At 34.5% G+C, this 23,079-nt stretch overlaps 1 protein-coding gene across 1 annotated transcript in view; it reads left to right on the top strand.

Moving 5' to 3' along the window:
- LOC150097493 (solute carrier organic anion transporter family member 74D-like) overlaps positions 1–23,079 on the top strand; it is a 314,670-nt gene that overhangs the window by 183,763 nt on the left and 107,828 nt on the right. The window contains exon 3 of the mRNA XM_090407008.1: positions 3,886–3,960. The gene's annotated coding sequence lies outside the window, so the exon portion shown is untranslated. The remainder of the gene's footprint in view (positions 1–3,885; positions 3,961–23,079) is intronic.

The following is a 23,079-nucleotide window of genomic DNA, read 5'->3' as shown; positions in this document are numbered from 1 at the left end:
TGGTTCGATTCCCGTCAGTGACGTGAGGAACTTTTATCTGGTCTCTTTCGACTAAAGGTGAATTAACCGGTCTTATACGGAAGTGGAGGGTTTTTATCCCGGTAACTCGGATTTTTCATCCCTCAAAACAGGCAAATCGTTCTCGTGCAGTCGTGTGTTAACACGACTACAGTCATAGCATATAGTACGAGAAGGAAGGCAACGGAAACCACCTTGCTCATAATTATTTCCCTAGCATGATAGTATAGCTACCCCCACCAGTCGTATGGCTGAGAGAATAGAATAGAATAGAATAATAGAAATAATTCAAACAGATAAAACAGCAGTGAAAAATGGAATGGAGAGATTTATTTACGTATGCAAAGTCTCGTAACACACACCTTTCCCACACTAAATCCATCCAGATAACTCTTTCCATTATTATTCGACTCAGCTTAATTTTTAGGTTATTATTAATAATAACAAGAAAAATGATCCTACTATCATAAATATAATCATTTTTTTGTGCCTAAACAGTGTAAAAATGAAAATGATATGATAATCATTTTAACAGAATGAAATCATGATATTGTTTGTTGCTGTTGTTATGATCACTATAACAAAAAGTTGCATTTTCTCAGTTACTGCTAAAACATTACACAAAATCCTATTATTTTTAGACAATAATAGGATTTTGTGTAATGTTTTACACATTGTTTAGGAAGCCATTGGAAAGCGAAGTAAATTATATCAAAATATGGTGAAATTGTATTTTAAAATACACTGGTGTCCATAAATTAAGGAACAAAGAGAAAAATCGCGATAACTCGGGGGGGGGGAGGATATGAAAGTCAGGTACATTATGTAAAAAGTGAGTATGGCTATTTCATACAAATGAGTGTCTATGCCAGCGGTATACGCAAATAAGCCACGGCGCATAAAAGCGTTCCTTTTTGGAATGGTTTTCCATTTCGTGTTTGTACTGAGAACAAGGCATTTCGTAATAGCAAAAGTCTTGGATATGGATGCAAGACATTAATTAACTGATGAATTTAGGTGGCGAGTCGTAAGACTAAAGGTCAGCCAAAGTCAAGCAGATATAGCCGATGATTGTAGTCGACAGAATGTGAGAGCAATTCCAACAGTTACAAACATCATCCTGAGATACAGTGAAAAAAGGCCGGGGGGGGGTACAACCACAGTGGATAACTGATATCTTCGATGGAAACGAATTAACTATGATGTGACCTCGCGTCGGCCACAGGAACATTTGCTTCACTATGTGCAGAAAGCTTCACGACGAGTCTTCAGGCCACAGGAGAACACGTTTGAAATGGACCAGGATTCACGTCAACTGAACCCATGAGTAGTGAGATAGGTATTGTTTAAAACGAGTCCCGACCTACTTTACAAACCGATGCCAGGCGTACTCTGATCTGGAAAGAACTAGAGACACATCATCCCTCTAATATCCTGAGATATTAGAGGAGAGGGATGATGATAGTTTGGCGAGGCATCTTTTTGGAAGAACGCACCGACCTATGTGTTCTTCTTAGAGGAACCACGAATACTGCGACTTATAAATTCTAGGTTCTGGATCCCTATGTTCATTTCGTTTGCGGGTGCGATATCCTATAACGATAACGTTTTTCTTCATTGAGCGAAGCTGGTGGACCAGTATCTTCAAAAAGAGACTATGGTAGGTATGGACTGGCCAGCGCCAGGTCTCCTAACCTCAATCCTATTGAGCATCTCTGGGATGCTCTGAATAAGCGTGATATCGCTCTCAATCTTCTCCCCAAGACCTTGTGGAACATTAGAGAGTTTTGTAGGAGAGATGGTTTTCATTACCAAGTGAGCTTCTGAACACCATTATGAAGGATATGAAACAACTTTAAGTTTTGATGATTGTCTTTATGTGTCCATTTTTACTGAATTGACCTATTTATTTACATCCTTGTACGTGTTTCCTTTACATCTCAAGTCATGCTTTTCACCGAATTCCACAAACACTTTTCATATAGTTTTTAAGTTAACGTGATGTTTCTCTTTTTATCTAAATTTTTGGAAACCAGTGTAGAATTAAAATAAAGAACATTAGAATGCCATTCTTTTTCGACATTTATTACACATGTTCGTAATGCAGTAGTAGACATAAGCAGCACATTTTTCATATTTTTACTCATATTAATGTCTAATTTTTCATTAATTAGATCGAAATGCGTCATAGTACCGAATTCCAGTCTTGAAAGCTTTCAGAGCAGAACGCTCAGTGATGTTATCAAAACACTGTGTTCGTTTTTTTTTCAAAAAAAAAAAAAAACTATATTTAGAACAGAAACAGAACTAAAGTGCACTGAAATCCGGCTTGGCCAGCTGAGCGGATAGGCATACTCATCCTCTGACCACTAATCGAATCTCGAATCTCATTGTGGCATAAATGTTTGTAAAGGTCTTTAGATGGTAGACAGTTTGGCTTATCAAAGGCCCGAAGTGGCATGTAAAAAGTATTACGTTCTCGGCCCTTCTCAAGAAGGATGTTTCTTGAGAAGGGCCGAGCAAATTGAAGTCTCTAGGCGCTAAGCCTGGATTGTAGGGAAGATGTGACAGAATGTTTCAACGATTAGAGCAACCACTCACAAATGGTGTGCGCAGTGTGTGTGTGTTTGTGGAGTAGCGTTGTCGTGCACTAAAATCACGCCGCTTGTTAGGAGTCCTGGTCGTTTGCGTCAAATGTTGGCTTTCAGTTTGTCCAACATTGCACAGTAACTCTCTGCATTGATTGTTGCTCTCTTTGGCAAGAAGTTCACCTACAGAACGCCTTGGCGATCCCAGCACATTGTCATCATGACGTTTTGGACAGCGGGAACAGTTTAGAATATTTTGCGCACAGGAAATTGTGGATGTCTACAGGTCATGGAGTCTTGTTTGCTCTCCGGGATAAAGTGATGAACCCATGTTTCGTCTCCTATGACTAGGCGATAGAAAATCCTCGTCTTTGTCGTTGTAGCGCAAAAGATTCTCCAGACATATCCCCATGCGTGTTGCCTTGTGCTTCTCTTGTCGGCGTGGGAGGGAGTCGGGGTACCCCAGCTCGAGTACACCTTTCGCAAGCTAAGGACATAATGAACAATTTCGTAAACAGTGAACTTACTAAAGTTCATCACTTGTGCAATTTCACTTCTCCGGTTTTCTTCCTTTCTTGGTGAAGGCTTCCCCACACATGTCACCAGGGCCTGCTTTAAATTCATTGCATCAATTTCGCAACCAGTTCACGGTGAATGTCACTTGGTGAAGCTCCTTTTGCTTGAAAAAAAAAAAAAACCTTCACGGACTCCTGCTTCCAACCGAGTGATTAGCGTATCTGTTCTCCAGCCAAAAGGCTACGGGTTCCAATCTTGCCATGGGCATGAATGTTTGTGATTGTCTGTGAAAATACTAGTGGTGGTGGTGCTGGTGTAGATGATGATGGTAGTTGCAGTTCGTTGTAGTGTGGATTGAGTGGTGGAGATGGAGAGTTTTAGAGCAGGTGCCCTCCCTCGATGAGTCTTTGGAGTCCTTAGAGGTATCACGTAATAATAATAAAATGGAAACGCATTTCCCATTTTTTATTTATACATTTTTGTTTGTATTAATCCATGTTTATTAAATAACCGATGCATTGTATTTTATGTTTAATAAAAGTGTTCACTATTATTCCTTACCTCACACATATTAAATTAAAAAGTAATTTAAAACCGTCAATTTTCATAAGAATTATTAAAATTTTCCTAACTCCGTAATTCTATGAATGATGTATTCAAATTATATTATCTGTATTTACTATTATAATATATTTTTACATATTTAAATATGGATATCACAGAAGTAATATTAATAATAAGACACATCAATTTTTATCGGCAGATGTCGCTGAAGATAAATCGTCACAATAGTTCTAACTGTAGAGAAATATAAAGAAAAAAGAATAACAGATAGAAAGTAAGTTATTTTTATGTAATTTTTAAAAACCTGTGAGTAACGTAAGAAAAAATAATATAATTTAATGTTAATATTTAGCAGTGTACATTATTTTAAATCAGAAGCGTAGTTACATCTCCAACAGTAACTTAATTAGAAAATATCTATTCTATAAAAGAAGAACCACTGAGAGCCACTGCACGTAGCACGGATTCTGTTTTCCTTATACATGTGTGATATCCCGAATAATCCGTATCACACATGTATATCACACATGTATATGTATAAGGAAAACATCACATATGTATATCACATATGTATAAGGAAAACAGACGTACAGTGGTTCTTCTTTTATAGAATAGATATTTTCTTATAAGGACCACTGTATGTGGCACCAATTCTGTTTTCCTTATACATGTGTGATATCCCGCACAATCCACTGTCCTCTATCATGGCCATTTACGAGGATGATACAGCGATATTAGCCAGATCTCTACAGCCGCATCTCGCCATCAAGCAACTGCAAGAAAGCCTGCTAATGATTGAAAAATGGTTCTCCATTTTTCAATCAGTAGTAGGTTTTCACTGCAGAAAAGCCAATCCATGTTATTCACCAGAAGACCGATGCTTCCTAAAGGGGACATCTTCCTGTTTAACACAAAAATCCTGGCAAACAGAGGTCAAATACCTTGGTGTACTGCTGGACAGAAGGCTGCCTTTGATCTGCCATATCAAGGCTCTCTGTGTAAAAACTTCAAAAGCCATTGCTGAGCTCTATCCTCTAATCAATAGGAACAGTAAGTTGATCACCAGAATCAAATTACTCATCTACAAACTGATGGTTCGTCCAATACTCACTTAAGCTTCTCCGGCTTGGAGCCATACCGCTGATACTAATATCCTCAAGTTACAACGTGTGCAAAATAAATGTCTGCGAATGATTCTAAATGCCCCATGGTTCGTAAGAAATGTGCAACTTCATCGCGACACAGAAGTCCCTCTACATTTACCTTCCTGCAGACTATAGCAACAAAGTTCTTTTCAAAAGCATCTGTACACCCCAACAAATTGGTTCAAATAGCTGCAAACTACGACGCAACAGATTACTTCAAACATAAAAGCCCAAAATCCATCTTAAACTCCAATTCTGATGTCTAATCTTCAAGCCCGCTCAGGGAGAGCAATTGGCTCATAAATGTTTTCCACTCACTGTTTCCCTATTATATAGCGGGGAGTATGAAAAGCATTTTGCTTCACCCTTTATGTCAGAAATATTAATCGTTAATCCACTGTAAGTTTCCCCTGTGTGGTGGTCGGGATAAGGATATCCCCACTGTAGCCCATGCATGTCGTATGAGGCGACTAAAATGGGTACCTATGGAGAGTAATAGATGGCAGTGCTTTAGCCAATGAAGTTTTAACTGAAGCTCGGCTATTGCTGTTATCCTCTTGCCATGATCAGAGAGCTTGTAGCTCTATATTACCCCATCCATGCATTTTCTTCTACAGATAACGGGGAATATGAAAAGCATTTTTGCTTCACCATCTAGAAAGAAAAAAAAAAAAAAAACGCACTCTCCGTCATTTGGAAATGGCGATCGCTTCTAGCCAGTCTGGTGATTGCTGCAATAATATTTAATGAAAGTATATTCCTTTTTTTTAAAAAACTATTATATTATGCTACATTTAATAGCATGTTGGGATTATTTCTTGTTATCAATTCTAACATTTAGAGACGGAATTTGAACTAGGAGCTAATTTTAACATAAATGAAATTTGAAGATTTTTTTATATATATTTTTAAAAACTGTAATTTTGCTTATTAAAAAGTACATATTAAAATTGTACTCGAACTATATACTTCATATCTTATATATGTTTTATGCATTGCAAAAGAATATTAATCTTAGAAAATGCACTCCCACGATCGATCGCTGTCGTTCTAACGTGAAGAGTTGAGCAATGCTGATTATTTTGCTGGATTTTGTTAGGGTGATTGCTCAGACATTATATAAGAACAAGCTCACCAGTGATGTAGAAAATGTGTGGGATGGTTTTAAGAAGAGTTGTGAAAGAAACTAGACAGTATCTTAGATAAACGAGAACAAAAATGGTTGAGAAATCAAATAATGTATTTAATTGCAGAAAGAAGAGAATACAGGAAGAGGTTGATGTAACCGGTTTCTTCCTGCATTCTCTTCTTTCAGTATCGAATAATGAGAGTAAACAAGGTGGAAGAAAATCAAGACAGAAATTTAAAAAAAAGTATGCGAAAATAGCAAATGCCCATAGTGAATCAGCAAAAACAAGCAAGCAGAACAATCATAAAGGACGGTTTGAAGTTATTTAATAAGTAATGTAGGAAAAGACAGAAGATGGGGTGAAATTATTAAAATATTAAAAATGAGAAAAAAAGTTAAAGGATAAGATGCCATTATGGTAAAGTGGGCAGAGTATTTAGATAACATTTTAAATAAATGAAGGGACAAGCAATTCAGGTTTATAAAGCTCGATGGTTAATGCAACCTTTACAACCCCTGTATGAAATCAACTAACTTAAGAATTTCTCTGCTGTACAGGATTCGAACCAGGGAATTTCCAAGCGAAGCGCAAATGCTGCGACATCCTCGTGAATGCCCTGGAGAGACTGTAATTTTGGGAATCAGCTACTGTTTGATGATCAGTGTCCAGAAGACTAACGTAATGAACAAAAAGAGGATCGCGTCTTTTTTCTGTAACGCATCCAACACAAGATGCTCAGAAATCAGAACTGAAATCAGCAAACTCTACATTTGCGTGTAGTACGATGAAGGTTTGCCATTCGTATAACTCCTCTGTTTAAATTATTATTTTGTGACCTATCTGTATAATAAAAACAGTTTTACTTGTTGTCAACTAAGACGGATGCGACGTTATGTTTTACTGAACATAAGATATGCTTTCACTCGCAATCAGTGCATTCTTTCCACTCTCTCAAAGATTACGTCAAAAAGTTATATTCTGTTTTAATATCTTACTTGCTACATGTTAGTGGAAATTCGCGATTTGCAAGTAAATGGATTAGATTTTCTAAGCGATTGGATAATATAGTTTTCAAGTTTAAACGTTTAGTGTTGCATCCCTTCGTCATGTGAAGATCATCGGTTGCATTTTGTCAAAACCGGTGCTTTATTTGATACGATATTTGTTTTCTTCTTAAATCATCAACATTCATATAGATATTCTACACATTCTGAGAGAATTTTAGACGTTTCGACTATGTGAAGGAGCTGGAGAAAGGATGGATATTTATCTCAAAAATTGTTTTTTTTTTCTTCTGTAAAATAGAGAAATCAGCGGGTAAGCACATGCGATTTTGTCACAGGAGATCACTTTAGTAAACTTTAGTTTGCGAAGAGCCAGAAATTATATAGTTCGAAACAAACTTATGCAAACTGGGGGAAAATAACAAGTATGACAAGATTTCATTAGCATTTATCTAGAAATAATTTCCATTATTATATTTATTATTTTAGCCATCGGTCAGAACTGATGTTATGGCAAATTCATATCACACAAAAAGCTAAAAATTAAAAGAATTATTATCTCCGGATTAAATTTCAAAGGTGTAATTATGAGAATTAGAAAAAATAAGAATACAATTCCCCTGTATACTTGAAAGCGTGTTCTTTTCAAACTGACTAAATTCAATCAGTATTTCTTTCTTTGAGATTGAGGACCTGCATTTTGCCATCTCATACTTTATATGGACTTTTCAACTGAATGTGAGTTAGGAAGGTAGCAGCGTTTATCCTGAAGAAGAAGAAAAACAGCAACAACCATCTCATATCCATCCTTTAGCCAATCAGAATCTTGGTTAACGTCTAATAGGATACCCGAATAGCGTGCTCATATTCACGTGCTGACTCTGTTGAAAACACTGCTTTTCAAGAACTGCTTAAAAGGTCAGCCTGGTTATAAAATTATCACATTCAGGGTTAGAACTTAAAGGTTTTCCGTGCCATCCAGCACGCAGAAGTATGTGCACTGAATTAACTAAACAGTGCCTCAAATGAACTCGGTGTGAATATTATGAGAGCATAACAAATGAGTATCACGCAAGCGCACATCATATTGAATTTTGTTTTCCTGATATGAGGAAATAATATTTTTTGACACGCCCGCTGACCATGGTTTTTATTTAAATAGTAGTGTAAGGGACCAGCGCAAAGTTTTTGTGTATTTTGAATAAGCATAAATAATGCATTTTTAATAAATTATTTTTTCTAATAATTATTTAAAAAAAGTATTAGTTTTTAATCGAATACATCTTTTATAATTATAATTAAAATTCAATATTAATTAAATACATTTATTTCATTAATTAGTATTTTCCATATTTAAATGGGTTTACTCCAATACTGCAAATGTGTGTAAATCATGTTTTAAATGAGTCAGCGACTTTTTATAACGAAATGCTTATCTTTTAGTTTCCTTCCTTTTTTTGCGTTTCGATGCAGCCGTGCACATTGAAGAAAAATCCAAAACGGAAATTTCAGTTCAATTATTTAATTTTACCTGTTATAGAGGAAGGCGAAAGAAGAAAAAAAAATTACATATACTTTAACAAAACCAGAAATTGCAATAATTTTCTTAGAAGCGACATGTGGATGGACAAAGTCGAATGTTAGAAGATGATACTATCTATCAGCATTTATTACGAAGTGGCCATGCCACTTGTGAAACGTTTTATGGTTGTATGAGTGTCTGCGCGCGCGTGTGTATGTTGGTCCTCGTGTTTGGCATAGAGCCAAAAACGATTCATAGTCACTTACATTCCTTGTAGAGGTCGGAGAAGCCAGAAGCACGTGTGTCTCTATCTCTTTACTGTTTAGGGCAAACATGTGGAACTGGTGTTGACATCAACCTCGTGACGTACCGTGCTGAGGAGATTTAAAAGAAAAGCCGTGTGAAGAGTGATTTCCAAAATGTTATGTTAATTTATACAGCATAAAAGACAGGCAGGTGTGAATATATTTTGCGATTGTGTGGGGCATGATAGAATTGATGCTATTATTTTATAGATAGATAAAATATGCCTTTATTTAAGATGTTATTTATTTAAGCACTCGAAAAAGCTTTATTTAAGATTGTGGTATCCATCTTTCACCATCAAATTTTCCATGATCTTCTCCCTTGAGTAGAAAAAGATAATAGCATATATAGGAACTCCAAATTTCACCATCAGGTTTCCAAATTTCACCATCAGGCTAATTCTCTGTACTGTTGTGGCACTTACTTCTTCACAACAGTTTGTAGACTTATATATAAATAGTTATAGAAAACTAGATAATGCTATATTACTATTACTATATTGTTATATACTATCTAAATCGCTAAATAGAAGAAAATGATAATAAAAAATGAAGAAATAAAGACATGAATAGAGAGAGAGAGAGAGAGAGAGAGAGAGAGAGAGAGAGACTCGAAACTGTATACCAATATTCAAATTGTCCATTTAATGCATTTCCTGACTCACAACTGTTTATCGTTTTTATTTCTTTCGTTATCAGTTATTTTTGATTAACAAAGAATAGAAACCTTAAAGAATAATAACTAGTAATACCATTTCTTAGTGTAGCGATATATTTTGTTGTTTACTTTTTTTTAATTGTGTTTAATAATTTGTTGTCTCCTTCCTTTTAAAAATTTGTGGTAGAAATACATCGAATTTGCTTTTGCAAATTATGTTGAGCTAAGATGAAGAAGGTTTTTTTTTTTTTTTTCATAGTGAAAAATGTTTTGTGTTTTTCAGAATTTAAGAAATAGAGCGAGAAAAAAAACTGATTCTTTAATAACTGTCAAACAGGAAACTGTGTCTATAGAGTTCAATGGGTTTATGGAGTTTATTTATTTACATACTGAGCTATAGAACTTCAATTTTATTCTAAAATTTTCTTTTTTTCTCTTCTTTTTCTTTCTTTTTTTTTTCAATTATTTAATAATAAAAATACGATATTTTCCGATATAATTCAGATAAAGCATAAAAATCCGTAACCTAAAATGAATATATAATATATATACGTTTAGTTTTGTATTATTATTATTATTATTATTATTATTATTATTATTATGCGTGTATAGTTTTATATTTTCATAAAGTTTAGCAAAAATACAACGCCAGTTTCTAAACACTACAAAACTGAATTTAAGCAAACATTTTTCTAGTGAAAGTATTTTATTTTTAATATTTTATCATTTTGCAAAAAAGAATTAAGTTATACTTCAATGTACATGTAACACATAAATAAGAACAAGACACCCTTCCAAGAACACAATTAAAATGATATTAAACGAAATATTAAATTATAAAACATCGACAATGCAATGATGCAAAGCGATGTTCCAGGACACTAGGACACTCAATGTTCTGGTAAATTAAGTTTTCAAACGAATGGAGATATAGCCAAGTTATATATATTTGTCATCTATTATAAAACGCTGTGCAATGCTTTTTAAACACCCAATTAGAAAAACAGTTGATTCATGGGATAGCAGTTTGCTGGTAATCTATAAATTAGTGCCTCTTTGCAATCACTTATGAACTGAAGTGTGATATTGTTTTTTAGGAACCTAAATAATAAATGGACGAAATCAGGTCTTGTAAAAGATGAAATACGGACCTTCTTCTGTAGGAAGAGCAGTATTTAGTGGAAGAAATTGTATAACTAAAGTCTAAAATGAAGCATTTTGAAGTACAAGTAGTCTTCAGTTAGTGAAGCCACTTGGCGCTTCACTAAGGTTGATTTGAAACGGTTCTAGTGCTGCTACTCTTTCTATTGAATCACGCAATTAGAAGGTCGCCTACCTCACATTACTTGGCTACTTCCGAAATCAACAGCCCCTCCCCCCCCCTGCATCCTATTCTGGAAACACACATCAGGTATCCTTTAACATCTCTTGAAAAGGTGTACTTAAATAACAAATAAGCAAATCCTCCTATTTTTTTTTTTTATTTCCGTTGTAAACAACATTTGATGTGATTAATGATTATGTCCTAGTACAGTGTTTTGTTCTAGTGGTGTAGGACAGATGCCAGTTTGCCGAGAGACAGAAAAAGAGAATCTTCAAATATTTATCGTTTGTTAAAATATGACCAAATCGTCTACTACCAAGCACTTGAATTTCACTCATTTGGTCATGCGTGTCAAACTAGAGCTACTCTATCAAATACTCTCTGGTAGTTAGCAGAAGCAGATAGTTATGCCAACCAAGCGTTGTGTTGAGAACATTGCAATTGAAACTTGTCAACACGCGGGCCACGTGCAGCTCATAAACTTGTTGCACAACTGGCTGCTATCAACTATTAAATTGCCACATTATTACATATTCATGAGCGTTGTTTGTAATAATTTTTATAGAATTTATGCATGAAACGTAGAAAATATGACACTGTCAATCCGTTTATAGTTTCTTTATTCCCTGATAGGAATTGTCTAATGATTTAGATAGAAGGAGAGTGAAAACAGAACGAATCATTGGTGCGATTTACAGAATATACACACAACAGAAAGTCCAACCTGTTAACTAGTTTGAATGTAATCCCTGCTAATATTAAACCATAAAAATTCATTTTAAAATATCTAAAAATACACTAACACCTCAGTTCATAACAATAACAGAAATATTATTTTCTTTTGTGTTACAAAGTACATACTAAAGGTTGCGTAAAATTTAAAAGAAGCTGTTTGATTGATATGATTCTTGCTTGTTGCTACTATTATTTGTTTTAAAACAATCATGTGCAATTAGTCCCTCTTTGAAATATGGACTATTGTTAGCACATACTGCTTATTTTTTAGACAAAATAGGTAAGCATGTACAGAAGTAACTGGTCAAAATCAGTTGCATTGTGATCTATAAAAGTGTCTAAGGAGAAGAAGAAAAAAAGAAGGAAAAATAAGGAAAAACAGTCCCTTCCCCCATTTTCAAAATTCTCTAGTTCTTTCATTATCTGAATCCAACGCTAATATTTTGTAAGCAAATTCTTGTTGATTACCTTTGCCTATGAAAAAATGGCAAATTAATAATTATTCAAAACACAATTATGTAAGACACAAGAACTGAAACAAATAAGATGGAAAGCATTTTGAGACTTTATGTGCGTGACCCAAAGAAAACCCTTAGGAGTTGGTTTGTTGTTGAAGTATTTAAAATTACAAGGTTCCGAAGGAGATTTTTATTAAGGTTTTCATTGATGCGACATCACAGTTTCAAACTATTTCTTCATCTAAGTAGTTGTGCTCTATGAACACAGCCACATCATGTCGAAAGATATAAAATCAATAAATTCATTATTGAATTTGATGATCGCAGTCTTTATAGAAAAACAATGCATCATTTCTCATGCAGATTAGTTCCACTAACAACGTAATAACTGACACGCGTCTGGGCAGCCTGCCAGTAATAATCTTAATGAGGGAAGATTTTGACTTCTTCAGTGTGGTTGAAAATTTTCTGGTTTAAATTTTCCAAGGTTGGCTCTCCTAACACGGAAGATATTAATGGATAATATTTCCCCTTAAATTCGTCTAAGCAGCACATAATTGTTGGCCAAACAGTATTCGGTGTATCCATATAGCTGTAAATAAACTGATTTGATTTCTATTAATAATATATTTACTGATATTAATTAGAAAGGTCTATATTCGATTATTATCTATGTTCATAAGCACTCTTTTGTAATGCCTTCGTCAAAGAAAATGCTGTTCTGTGGCAAGGAAACTTAGGTTCGGTTCAATTTAAGGAACTTAGTTGCCTCGTTTCGATTCAAGCAATAATCTGATTATCATGTTATCAGCAAGTTAGATTCACAAGTGTAAGTACACTTGTAAATATCAATTTGATTACATTTTCACTCAATAAACTGTTCACAAACACATATACAATTTATCTACAACAGAAATAGTGTGTCCTATATTGGAACTGAAACCTTATTCTCTTCAGTTGAATGTAGCATATGATTTCTTCAGTGCATCTTCTTTCGACTGATGACATTTCTAACGAATTACAACTCAAAACATCAGTTATTGCTGTCTTTTTTATTTCTTGGAAGAAAACTTCTTAGTTTCGACAGTCCTGTGATGATACCAGCTTTCTTAGTAATCTTATTTCAAAGGTCACCTAACTCCGTTTGGGTATTACAAGAAATTCTGGTCTAACTTCTCTTAACCGATTCCATTTTTAGCAGTAGCAGGTGTTAAAACATGTCACCTCTCTCTCTCTCTCTCTCTCTCTCTCTTTTAAATCAAAGAATGAACAGCTGTTTGCTTTCTCCCATTCACTTTGTTTTTTCTCCGTACAAGTAATTTTGTGCCCTACTCTTTCACTAAACCTGAACTAATCCTCTGTAATGATTTTATATGTAAAACACTGATGCCATTCTTGGCGATCAAAACAATCAGCTCTCGTTCTACCTGGCCATTTGCCATTTCAAACTCTGAACACACACACACACACACACACACACACACACACACACACACACACACACACACACACACACACACACACACACACACACACACAGTCGTTGTTATACTCAAGGTGAGCGTTTATTCCTCGATAGGAACAATTTTTCTTTCAAATAAATTACTACACGATAAAAGAGCATCGGTGATTGCTGCAAAGTTAAAACATGATTTATATAAACGCAATCATTTATATATTGTGTTTATATAAATCATAACCCCCCCAATAAAACATTTACGTATCAGGGACCATAAACTATTGGTACGTGAAAAAATTTACGTGACTTACATCTTAAATAAAATAAATAAAATAAATAAAATATATTATGCTTGTTTTACGGAGCTTCCATAGTTTAATCGTCATCGACGATGCCCTTTGGACAGAAAATCCTTGGTTCGAATCCCGTCGGCGATGCGAAAAGCCTTCATCAGGGCTTTTGAAACTTAGGTAAGTCGGTCAGTCATATATGGAGATTACAGGGTTTTTCCTCTCGGAATCCGGGGCTAGAAGAACATACGCAGTTTACAGCCATATGAGACAATGCAGGCAGGATTGACTGACCTGTTATAAGCATTAATCAAATTTCTAAGATGTAACGTGGCTGTGAGAAGCATTGAGCCTAAACGAAAGGAAGATGGAACGTTTTTGTTACAAATACATTTCATTTTACAAGCCAACATTCTTTTATGAGAAAACAACTTTTATTATAATCTTTATACATAGCAGGAAGAGTATAAACGTTTATGCATTCTTACTTGTTGAATCCAAAATAAATAATTCGCAGTCTTAAGGGGGAAAAATATTTATATTGTGTGAATATGTTCTTACGTGTTTTTTCAGTCGACTGCCAACTGTTGCCAATATGTAATGACTGACACGTGTTTGGGCAGTATGCCAATAATGTTTCTGATGACAAATCATTATCAAGTAAGATTAATTTAGTTTTCGTTGAATACCTTAACTCTTATTCTGTTTTAAAATGTTTTTTTTAAGCGTTTAAACAATTCAAAGAATCCCTTAAGTGAAATTACACATTTGTGAAAATTTTAACATATCCAGAAATTATTTTACGTCATATGTCTGACGTAAGTCATTCCGGTTGGATGAAGATCTAATAACCACACGTTTAGAAATACTATTTCAGTTTCAGGGACATGAAGAACTTCTGTCAGAAAAACAGATTATTTAAAAATAAAGAATAAAAATAAAAGTGAAATAAATAAAATATTTATTGTTATAATTATTATATATTGGACTTTATATTTTTAATATAATTCCTATATCAATTTAATACACCTTATTTTATAATAAATACATTTCGTTGATTCGACTAAGATGGAGGTAATGCGTGTCAGGAATGGAAATCCAATACCCTTGGAGGGTAATGGATAGCAATGCTGTAGCCAATGAAGTTCTAATTGAGGCTCGGCTATTGCTGTTACCTTCCTGCCATGATCAGAGCTTTAATAGCTCAATAACACCTTATCCCTACACTGTCCTCTACAGATAACGGGGAAGATGAAAAGCATTCTTGCTTCGCCCCTTTAAGCCAGTCCTTATAAGGAACTAATGCGTGTCAGGGGAAAATAAAAGTCCTTTTTATTTGTATTTTTATAAAAGTCCTTTTTATAACTTCATTAGCTATAGCATTGCCATCCATTACCCTTGGAGGGTAATGGATGGCAATGCTATAGCTAATGAAGTTATAACTGAGGCTCGGCTATTGCTGTTACCCTCTTGCCATGATCAGAGCTTTAATTGCTCAATAACACCTTATCCCTACACTATCCTCTACAGATAACGGGGAAGATGAAAAGCATTCTTGCTTCGCCCCTTTAAGCCAGTCCTTATAAGGATAAGGAATACGTGTCAATGCTTGTTTGGAAACGACGGGTTCTTTTACCCGTTATAGTCAATAAATTATAATTTTATAATTGCATGGGAAAATATATTATATGCTATAGTCAATACGTTATATCACGAAACAGACGACATTGTCTGTCTTATAGTAAATTAGTTATATACCAAAATAAGAAAACGATATGTATGTTTCTTTGAATAATTTTAGTTATTATTCGAAGACAAATTAGTCTACTGATGAAACAAGTTCACGAATCTTTCATATGTATCTGATTTATTTTTAATTGAGCAAAAATGCATAGAACTCCAATATCGTTGATATGGAAATTTATTGCGGGAAATGAACATGCAGTGTGTCAAATATTTTTCTTATATCTACTTTTGATCTAAAGGAATTGTTTTATTTCATATTTCTAATTCTAATAACTATTGTTTAATTGGAAATGAGTTATTTTCCAATCAGGCTGATGGTGTATCATACAATACAAAAGACGTGTAGGCAAAATATCTTTGAAAAAGTGTGGGATACATATGCTGATATGATCGGGACAAATTTACCGATTATAAAACAAGTAGATGGAGGAACAGAAGCATGTGATGCTGATGCTCTCTCTCTCTCTCTCTCACACACACACTCACCCGGAAAAAAAAATAAAATAAAATAAACAGTCATCTATCATAAGCACAATGACAAGCCGGAGAGCATACTAGCTACCAAAAATGGCTACAGAAAATTATAAATCTGAAGTGGAAGCATAAGAAATCTTTGTGTCACTCCATCATGTGCCCTTGAAAAATCAAAAAAGGATTACTTGTGTTTCAAGTAGCTTTGATAAATTGGAAAACTTTCAAATTGTTGATATGAGTGTTTATACATTTAATCTTTATTTTTAAAAACGGAACGAATTAAAGGCTATTGTTGGTTAGAATTATCTGTGTGTTTGTCTGGTTTGAAGGAGGCAAACTAGAAAAACAAATCTGACTATGCTGGTATGATTGGGATTCAATTGGAAAGGCCCAGATATTCTTTTTTTTTTAATATTCTTAATGAAATTCGATTCAATCAACGTCAAGATAATAATTGGATGGGTCTTCTTTTAATTCAGAGATTAGATATTATAGACTTCAAGAAAAATCCTCTTAGAATTTTAGATAAGATTTTATGATTTCTTTTGGGCAACAAATAAAAGATGAACTAAAAATGCTACTTTCGAGAATCATCTTTAGAGTCTTATCTTAAGTGCACCTTCAAAGACCATTTACGAGAAAGAGAGAGGAAGAAGATGGAGGTAAGGATGGACAAAAAAAAGTCCAGAATTATTTTAGCAGGAAAAAAAAAAAAAAAAAAAAAAATATATATATATATATATATATATATATCGCTAAGAGAAGAAAGACATTAAAATATTCTTCCTACTTAAAAACGAATAATTTTTATGTTTTTAATTTATTTTTTATATGATATTTTCACGCAGTTCGTATACCTTCAGGTTGTTTGCCGCGTGAACAATCTGATATAATATTTGCAACATAGAAATTTTTTCCATTTCCATGTTGCCATAGGAAACATTCAATAAAATAAAATAAATGAAAATTTCACATTGAAAGAAAACGTTTATGTTGCCAAAATTCGTTTCTTATTTTTTTCTTGATACAATGGACGTAACAGTAATTCACTTAAGTGAACCATGTGTAGTTATTGCAAATATTTATGCCGGCTTTTCTGGATTAAGCTCCAAATAATATTTACCACACAAGAAACACAAAGTAGTATGCCAGAAATACTTTTGAAAGAATTCCATTGTAACTGGAGAGAAAAAAAAGAATATATTATGGTACAAGAGGGGATTTCAATGCAGTGTGACCATTTCCATTAGGAAAATTTTCCATTTTCCTAATGGAAATTGTTTCGTTGCTATGTGTTGTGATATATTTGTATGTCGACGGTAGGTAGGGGTGGGGGGTGGGGATGATGTTTATTGTAAGAGAGAGAGAGAGAGAGAGAAGAACCTTTTATTATTATTAAGAACCTGCATTATTTAGTGTAACGCAGGTTACAATAACTAAACAAATGTTTAATATATATTATATAATATATAATATAATATAAAGTAAGAAAATGGGTAAAGCAATAAAAAGATGAGCTTCTAATTAACATAATATTTTCTTTTCTCCACAACCTAATGATTCGTGGAATAGCGATGCTACTTAATCATGGAATAATTATCGAACAAGGTAATTTTTTTGCCTTCGTTGTCCAATACATCTTCTTCTTCAACTTTCTGGTTCTGTCCCCTGCTGGACGAAGGTCTGTCCCATAATTTTCCAGATCACTCGGTTTTCTGCCTCTCCCATCCATCTCACTCCTGCAATTTGTTCAAATTCATCTCTCCACCTTCTTCTCGGTCTTCCTCCATCCATTGGTCTCCATTCTGTTGTTTTCTAGTCCATCTCCCATCACTGCATCTGGCAATATGGCCAGCTCATCTCCACTTAGCCTGTTTAATGTATTTTACAATATCCATGACACCTGTTTGAGATCTTATTTGTCTTCATATCTCTTAATGTTATTTTTAGCATACTTCCCTCCATGCGATGTTGTGTTGTTCTCAGCTTTTTGTTTAGGGCTTCTGTTCAAGTTCATGTTTCTCCTTCATATGTTAGGACCGGAAGTATGCACTGGTCGAAAGCTTTCCTTTTTCGACTCATAGGGATGTCACTTCTGAATATGTCTCTCATTTTCACATAAGCCATCCATCCAAGGTGAATTCTTCGTTCAATCTCTTTTCTTTGGCACTCCTCAAAGAATAACAATTGGCCAAATATACATATGAAGTAACTTGTTCTATTTCATGGTTTTCAACTTTGATAGTTCTATGGTTTATGTATTTATTCATCATTATTTTTGTTTTTTCTCTATCTATATTTAATCCAATTTCTCTGGAGGCTTCACTTAGCTGATTTAGCCTTTCTTCTAGATCTTCAAGATTATCCGCTATCAGGACAATATCATCTGCAAATTTCAGATGATGCAGTCTTTCTCCATTTATGTTTATTCCTTTTGTTTACCAATCAAGGCTTCTAAAAGACTTTCTCTAGTGCAGCTGTAAATAATTTGGGAGATATGTCGCCTTGCAGGATGCCTTTTTGTACTGGGAACTTTTCACTGTTTTTATATAATTTAATTACAGAAGTTGCATTATTGTAAATATGTTTTAGTGTTTCAATATATGGTTTCTTTCGTCCAATACGTATTTATGCCTATATATATATGTGTGTGTTGACGGTAAAAAATTCTGTCACTCTATTAGACTGCCACTAACTCACATTTTATTTAAAAGCTCCGATGAAGGTTCTTCGCGTCATGACAAGATCCGAATACCAATTTTTTCAACCGACGGGCTTCGTCTAAACTAACTGAGATACGGAGGCTCCTATGATATATATAAAATAAGAAACTAAATGATGCATACGAATAAAAATAATAATAATAAAATATCTGTTTCTAAACAGCATTCTTGTATAGTTCATTATCATCGAATCTAAATGCGAACGTAACTTGTCATTGCTGCCTACTGCCTACTTCCTTTTTTAACAACAACAACAACGTTACTGGCTTGCTGGGTGAAGCATAAAATGCTTTTTATTTTCCCCTTTATCTGTGTGTAGAAGCTTGATGGGGGAGGTTGTGAGACTTATGCTCGCACTTTGTGAATTGTGGAGTTAGCTCTGTTCTGCTGAAAGTAGGATTGCCTTGGGTCTTTTGTGTTTTTGATAGTCATGTTCACTATAACTGGAAGCTTGTCTGATTAGTGGATTGGGATGAGAATGTGCCTTGCTGAAGAACTTTTCCGCATGGTCATGAAGGAGAGAACGGATGTCAGGGGTTCCGGTTTCTCTGTGGATCTGCGTGTTTCTGACGAACCATGGGGCATCTAAGATCATCCGCAGGCATTTGTTTTGTATCCTCTGTAGTTTCTGGATGTTAGATTTGGATGTGTGACTCCATGCCGGGGATGCATATGTGATTACAGGTCGAATTACCATCTTATATAATAACAGCTTGTTGCGTTTATCCAATTTGCTGTTGCGATTGATCAGGGGATAGAGTTGGGCTATGGCTCTGGATGTCTTTGTGCCTATGAGCTTGATATGGCTGTTGAAATTTAGCTTTTTGTCTAGCTGTACTCCAAGGTATTTGGCTTCTGCCTGCCATGGTATCTTTTTTCCGAGAAGTTCAATATCATCTTGGATGAAGGCTTTGCGTCTGGTGAAGAGTATAGCTGAGCTTTTGACGGGGTTTACTTGTATCCTCCAGTCGGAGAACCATTTCTCTAGCTTTGTGATAGTATCCTGGAGACGACTGATGGCCAGGTGTGGGCGGAGAGATCTTGTCATTATGGCTGTGTCGTCTGCATATAGGGCTGTGATGGTAGTCCTCAGGTTCTGTGGAATGGCAGCCACGTAGATTGTGAAAAGTAAAGGAGCCAAAAGAGATCCCTGAGGTACTCCTGCCAGGATTTTGCGCCTAGTTGAGATGGTGCCATTTATTTTTATCTGCATGGATCTGTCAGTGAGGTATGATTTTATTAGACGGGTAAGGTTTGTTGGTATGTTGGCCTGAATGAGTTTATAGAGTAATCCTTGATGCCATACCTTATCAAAGGCCTTGGCAATATCCAGAAAAACTGCAGCTGTGTGAAGGTTCCAGTTGTATCCTTGAGTGATATGCTCCACTATTCTGTGTATTTGTTGCACTGTGCTGTGCATACGGCGGAAGCCGAATTGTTCGTTTGGGATTATTCCTAATTGGTCTGATTTTTCTTGTAGTCTTGAAAGGATAATTTTTTCAGCAATCTTTCCCAGGTTGGAGAGCAGGCTTATTTCTTCCTCTTTATTCAAAAAATAAAAATATAAAAAATAGTTTGATTATAATAAAAATAAGGTGTATTGAAAATATTTTTTTATAAATCACAATTTTGAAAGTTTATTCAAATATTCAATTTAAATAGTTAAAAATTATAATTATAAATCTGTTTTTATAAATTTTAATAAATTTTGGACTGATTTAAAGCAAAATTTAAAGTATTCAAAAATTAGTAAAGTTTCCAATCAATATGGGGATAAAGGATCAAACTGATCGTTATGCAGCTAAAATGCACTCAGTAATAGATAATATAAATAAAGGTATTGCTATTTTATTTTATCTATTTTATTTCTTTATGATTATCCTACTCGGGAAGGTTGTAAACCACATTTAGCACTGCACGCCAAATAAATATTAGGATAATACAGAAACCCTGCTCCAGAGACTAAACATGGCACTTTATCAAGCCACTTCAGGCCTCATATATTTGTGAAATTCTTTAGGTGTTTCTTTCTTTCTTGTCATCAAGGGAGTGAAAACGATAAATGAGGGAGAATAGCCCTGTTTTAAGAACCATAACTGGAAAATTGATTAGTATGCGTAACCAATTCTCTCTCTCTTACATTAAAGAGATAGAGAGAGAGAGAGAGAGAGAGAGAGAGAGAGAGAGAGAGAGAGAGAGAGTTAAACGGTATTATCCTAAATATTAGGATAATACAGAAACCCTGCTCCAGAGACTAAACATGGCACTTTATCAAGCCACTTCAGGCCTCATATATTTGTGAAATTCTTTAGGTGTTTCTTTCTTTCTTGTCATCAAGGGAGTGAAAACGATAAATGAGGGAGAATAGCCCTGTTTTAAGAACCATAACTGGAAAATTGATTAGTATGCGTAACCAATTCTCTCTCTCTTACATTAAAGAGATAGAGAGAGAGAGAGAGAGAGTTAAACGGAATAGAATTTCTATTAACAAAAGCATTACTATCACAGAGAACAGCAAAACCGGAAGTAAACTCTGGTCGTGAAAGTGTGCGACGTCATCGCGCACTCCTTCGATGAATGTTTTCCTCACAATATCTTAAAAGAAAACAATAATGCTTACCTTTTGCTTACTTCAAATTGCAGTAGGAAGATGTAAATCTGTCGATTATGGTTTACAAAAATAAACTAGTTGCCACTTTATTCATAGTCATAAAAATGATGTTTCTCTTTAGAGCACTCGCCTAAATATAGCGTCGATATATCCAATAGTACTGTGTAAGGTTTCATATTTGTGCATAAAAGATACAAATTATGCAAACGAAAGGGTAAAAGTTATCTTCACACGACCCCAAGTGTACACCTTTCCGTAAGGTATTAACCTCATTCCGCGCGGTGCCAGATCTTCCTCTCCCAAATGGCATTAACCTCTTGACATTGTACTTAGAGATAGACACAAGGTCAGCAGTCTACAGTGGTTGTCATCTGGCAGGGAAGACAGTGATGGATATGATCAGTCTTTCTCTCTCTCTCTCTCTCTCTCTCTCTCAATGTGTATGTGTGTTTGCGTGCGTGCGTGTATTTGTGCCACTATACGAAAGAGGGGTGTTTGTCTTCATTCAACAGGCCTTAAAAAACTAGTATAACCCCCATCTCCCCTCAGAAATAACATATGTCCTTGCATTGCACGTTTGTATAAAGGAAGTACCGGAGCTGGAAGGAAAGATGATCTCTGTCAGTGAATAGCTGGGAGGGAGATGCTCTTTTCAAGGATTAAACAGATGGAAAAGCTAGCGGACTGAGAGAGAAGAGAAAGAAAACTTAAGGAAGGAGATATTCTGTAAACCTGAATAATGACATAAGATTATGAAATGATCAGAAGGTTTTAAGGGGGGAAATGATTAATTCAAACTTATTTCGATTTTTTTCCCGAGGGAATCGATTGGAATTATTTACTAAAATATTTTAAAAAAATATTCTGAAACCAGAATCACTTTTTTTGGTATTATAATTAAATATATTCATATATTCAATTATAATTTAATTTAATTTAATATAATTAAAATTTAATATAATAATTTAATTCGTATATATATTATCTATTTCATTTAATTTTTTTTTTGGTGATTTCCATTCTGATTCGTAGCATTCCATAGAAATAAGGAATTAGAAATTTCTAGGCGAAAAAAATAATGCTAACGTAGTCTTTTGATGTTGTTGGTATATCCATGCGTTGTGATTTGCGTCAATCATATTACACAGTATTTGTGATGGTGACAAGTGCTGCATTTAGATGGAGGTGTTGAATCAGTCTTCTATGGCTTGGAACACATTCCAGAAATTAAACCAAGAATCGAGGTTATCATGCTGCCGAATTCAGGTGGTTTCCTTAGGATTCATAATTTCATATGACAATTCCTCAGAGTCGAAGAATTGTCATATGAAATTATATACGTGTAATCTCACTAGTGTTATATGAACCCCACCCACATGATTAACAAAAATTTTATCTCGCTTGCACTTAAACAAATATCTTTTTCTTTTTTTTTTCTTATATATTTTTTCGCTAAAAACATCAGAATAATTCTAATGTTGAATAGTTTATAAGGACTTTTCTTCCTAAAAATAATTTGGTATACGGAGATCGTTATTCATAATTTACGTGAAAGCCCAGTGAAAGTAATCACACAGTTACACACTGTTTATATCCTAATTTATGTATTTTCACTTTGAAAGGGATAATGTATGCGAATATATCTTTTAAGTATTTTCATTTTGCATTCTATTACTCATAACATCAAATTACGGCATCGTCAGTCGACACTTATAACGTGTCCTCTGAAATTTCATGATATTCTTGAGGATTCTAATAGAACAAACAAATCATGGGATGTTAGTTGGGAGCATAATAGCTATGAAATCT

This window comes from Typopeltis vanoorti, chromosome 17 (assembly GCF_054136105.1).
Source record: "Typopeltis vanoorti isolate ZY-2024b chromosome 17, IOZ_Tvanoo_1.0, whole genome shotgun sequence".
NCBI lineage: Eukaryota > Metazoa > Arthropoda > Arachnida > Uropygi > Thelyphonidae > Typopeltis > Typopeltis vanoorti.
Note: the sequence above shows the minus strand (reverse complement) of the source record. Positions and strands in the feature narration are given on the sequence as shown.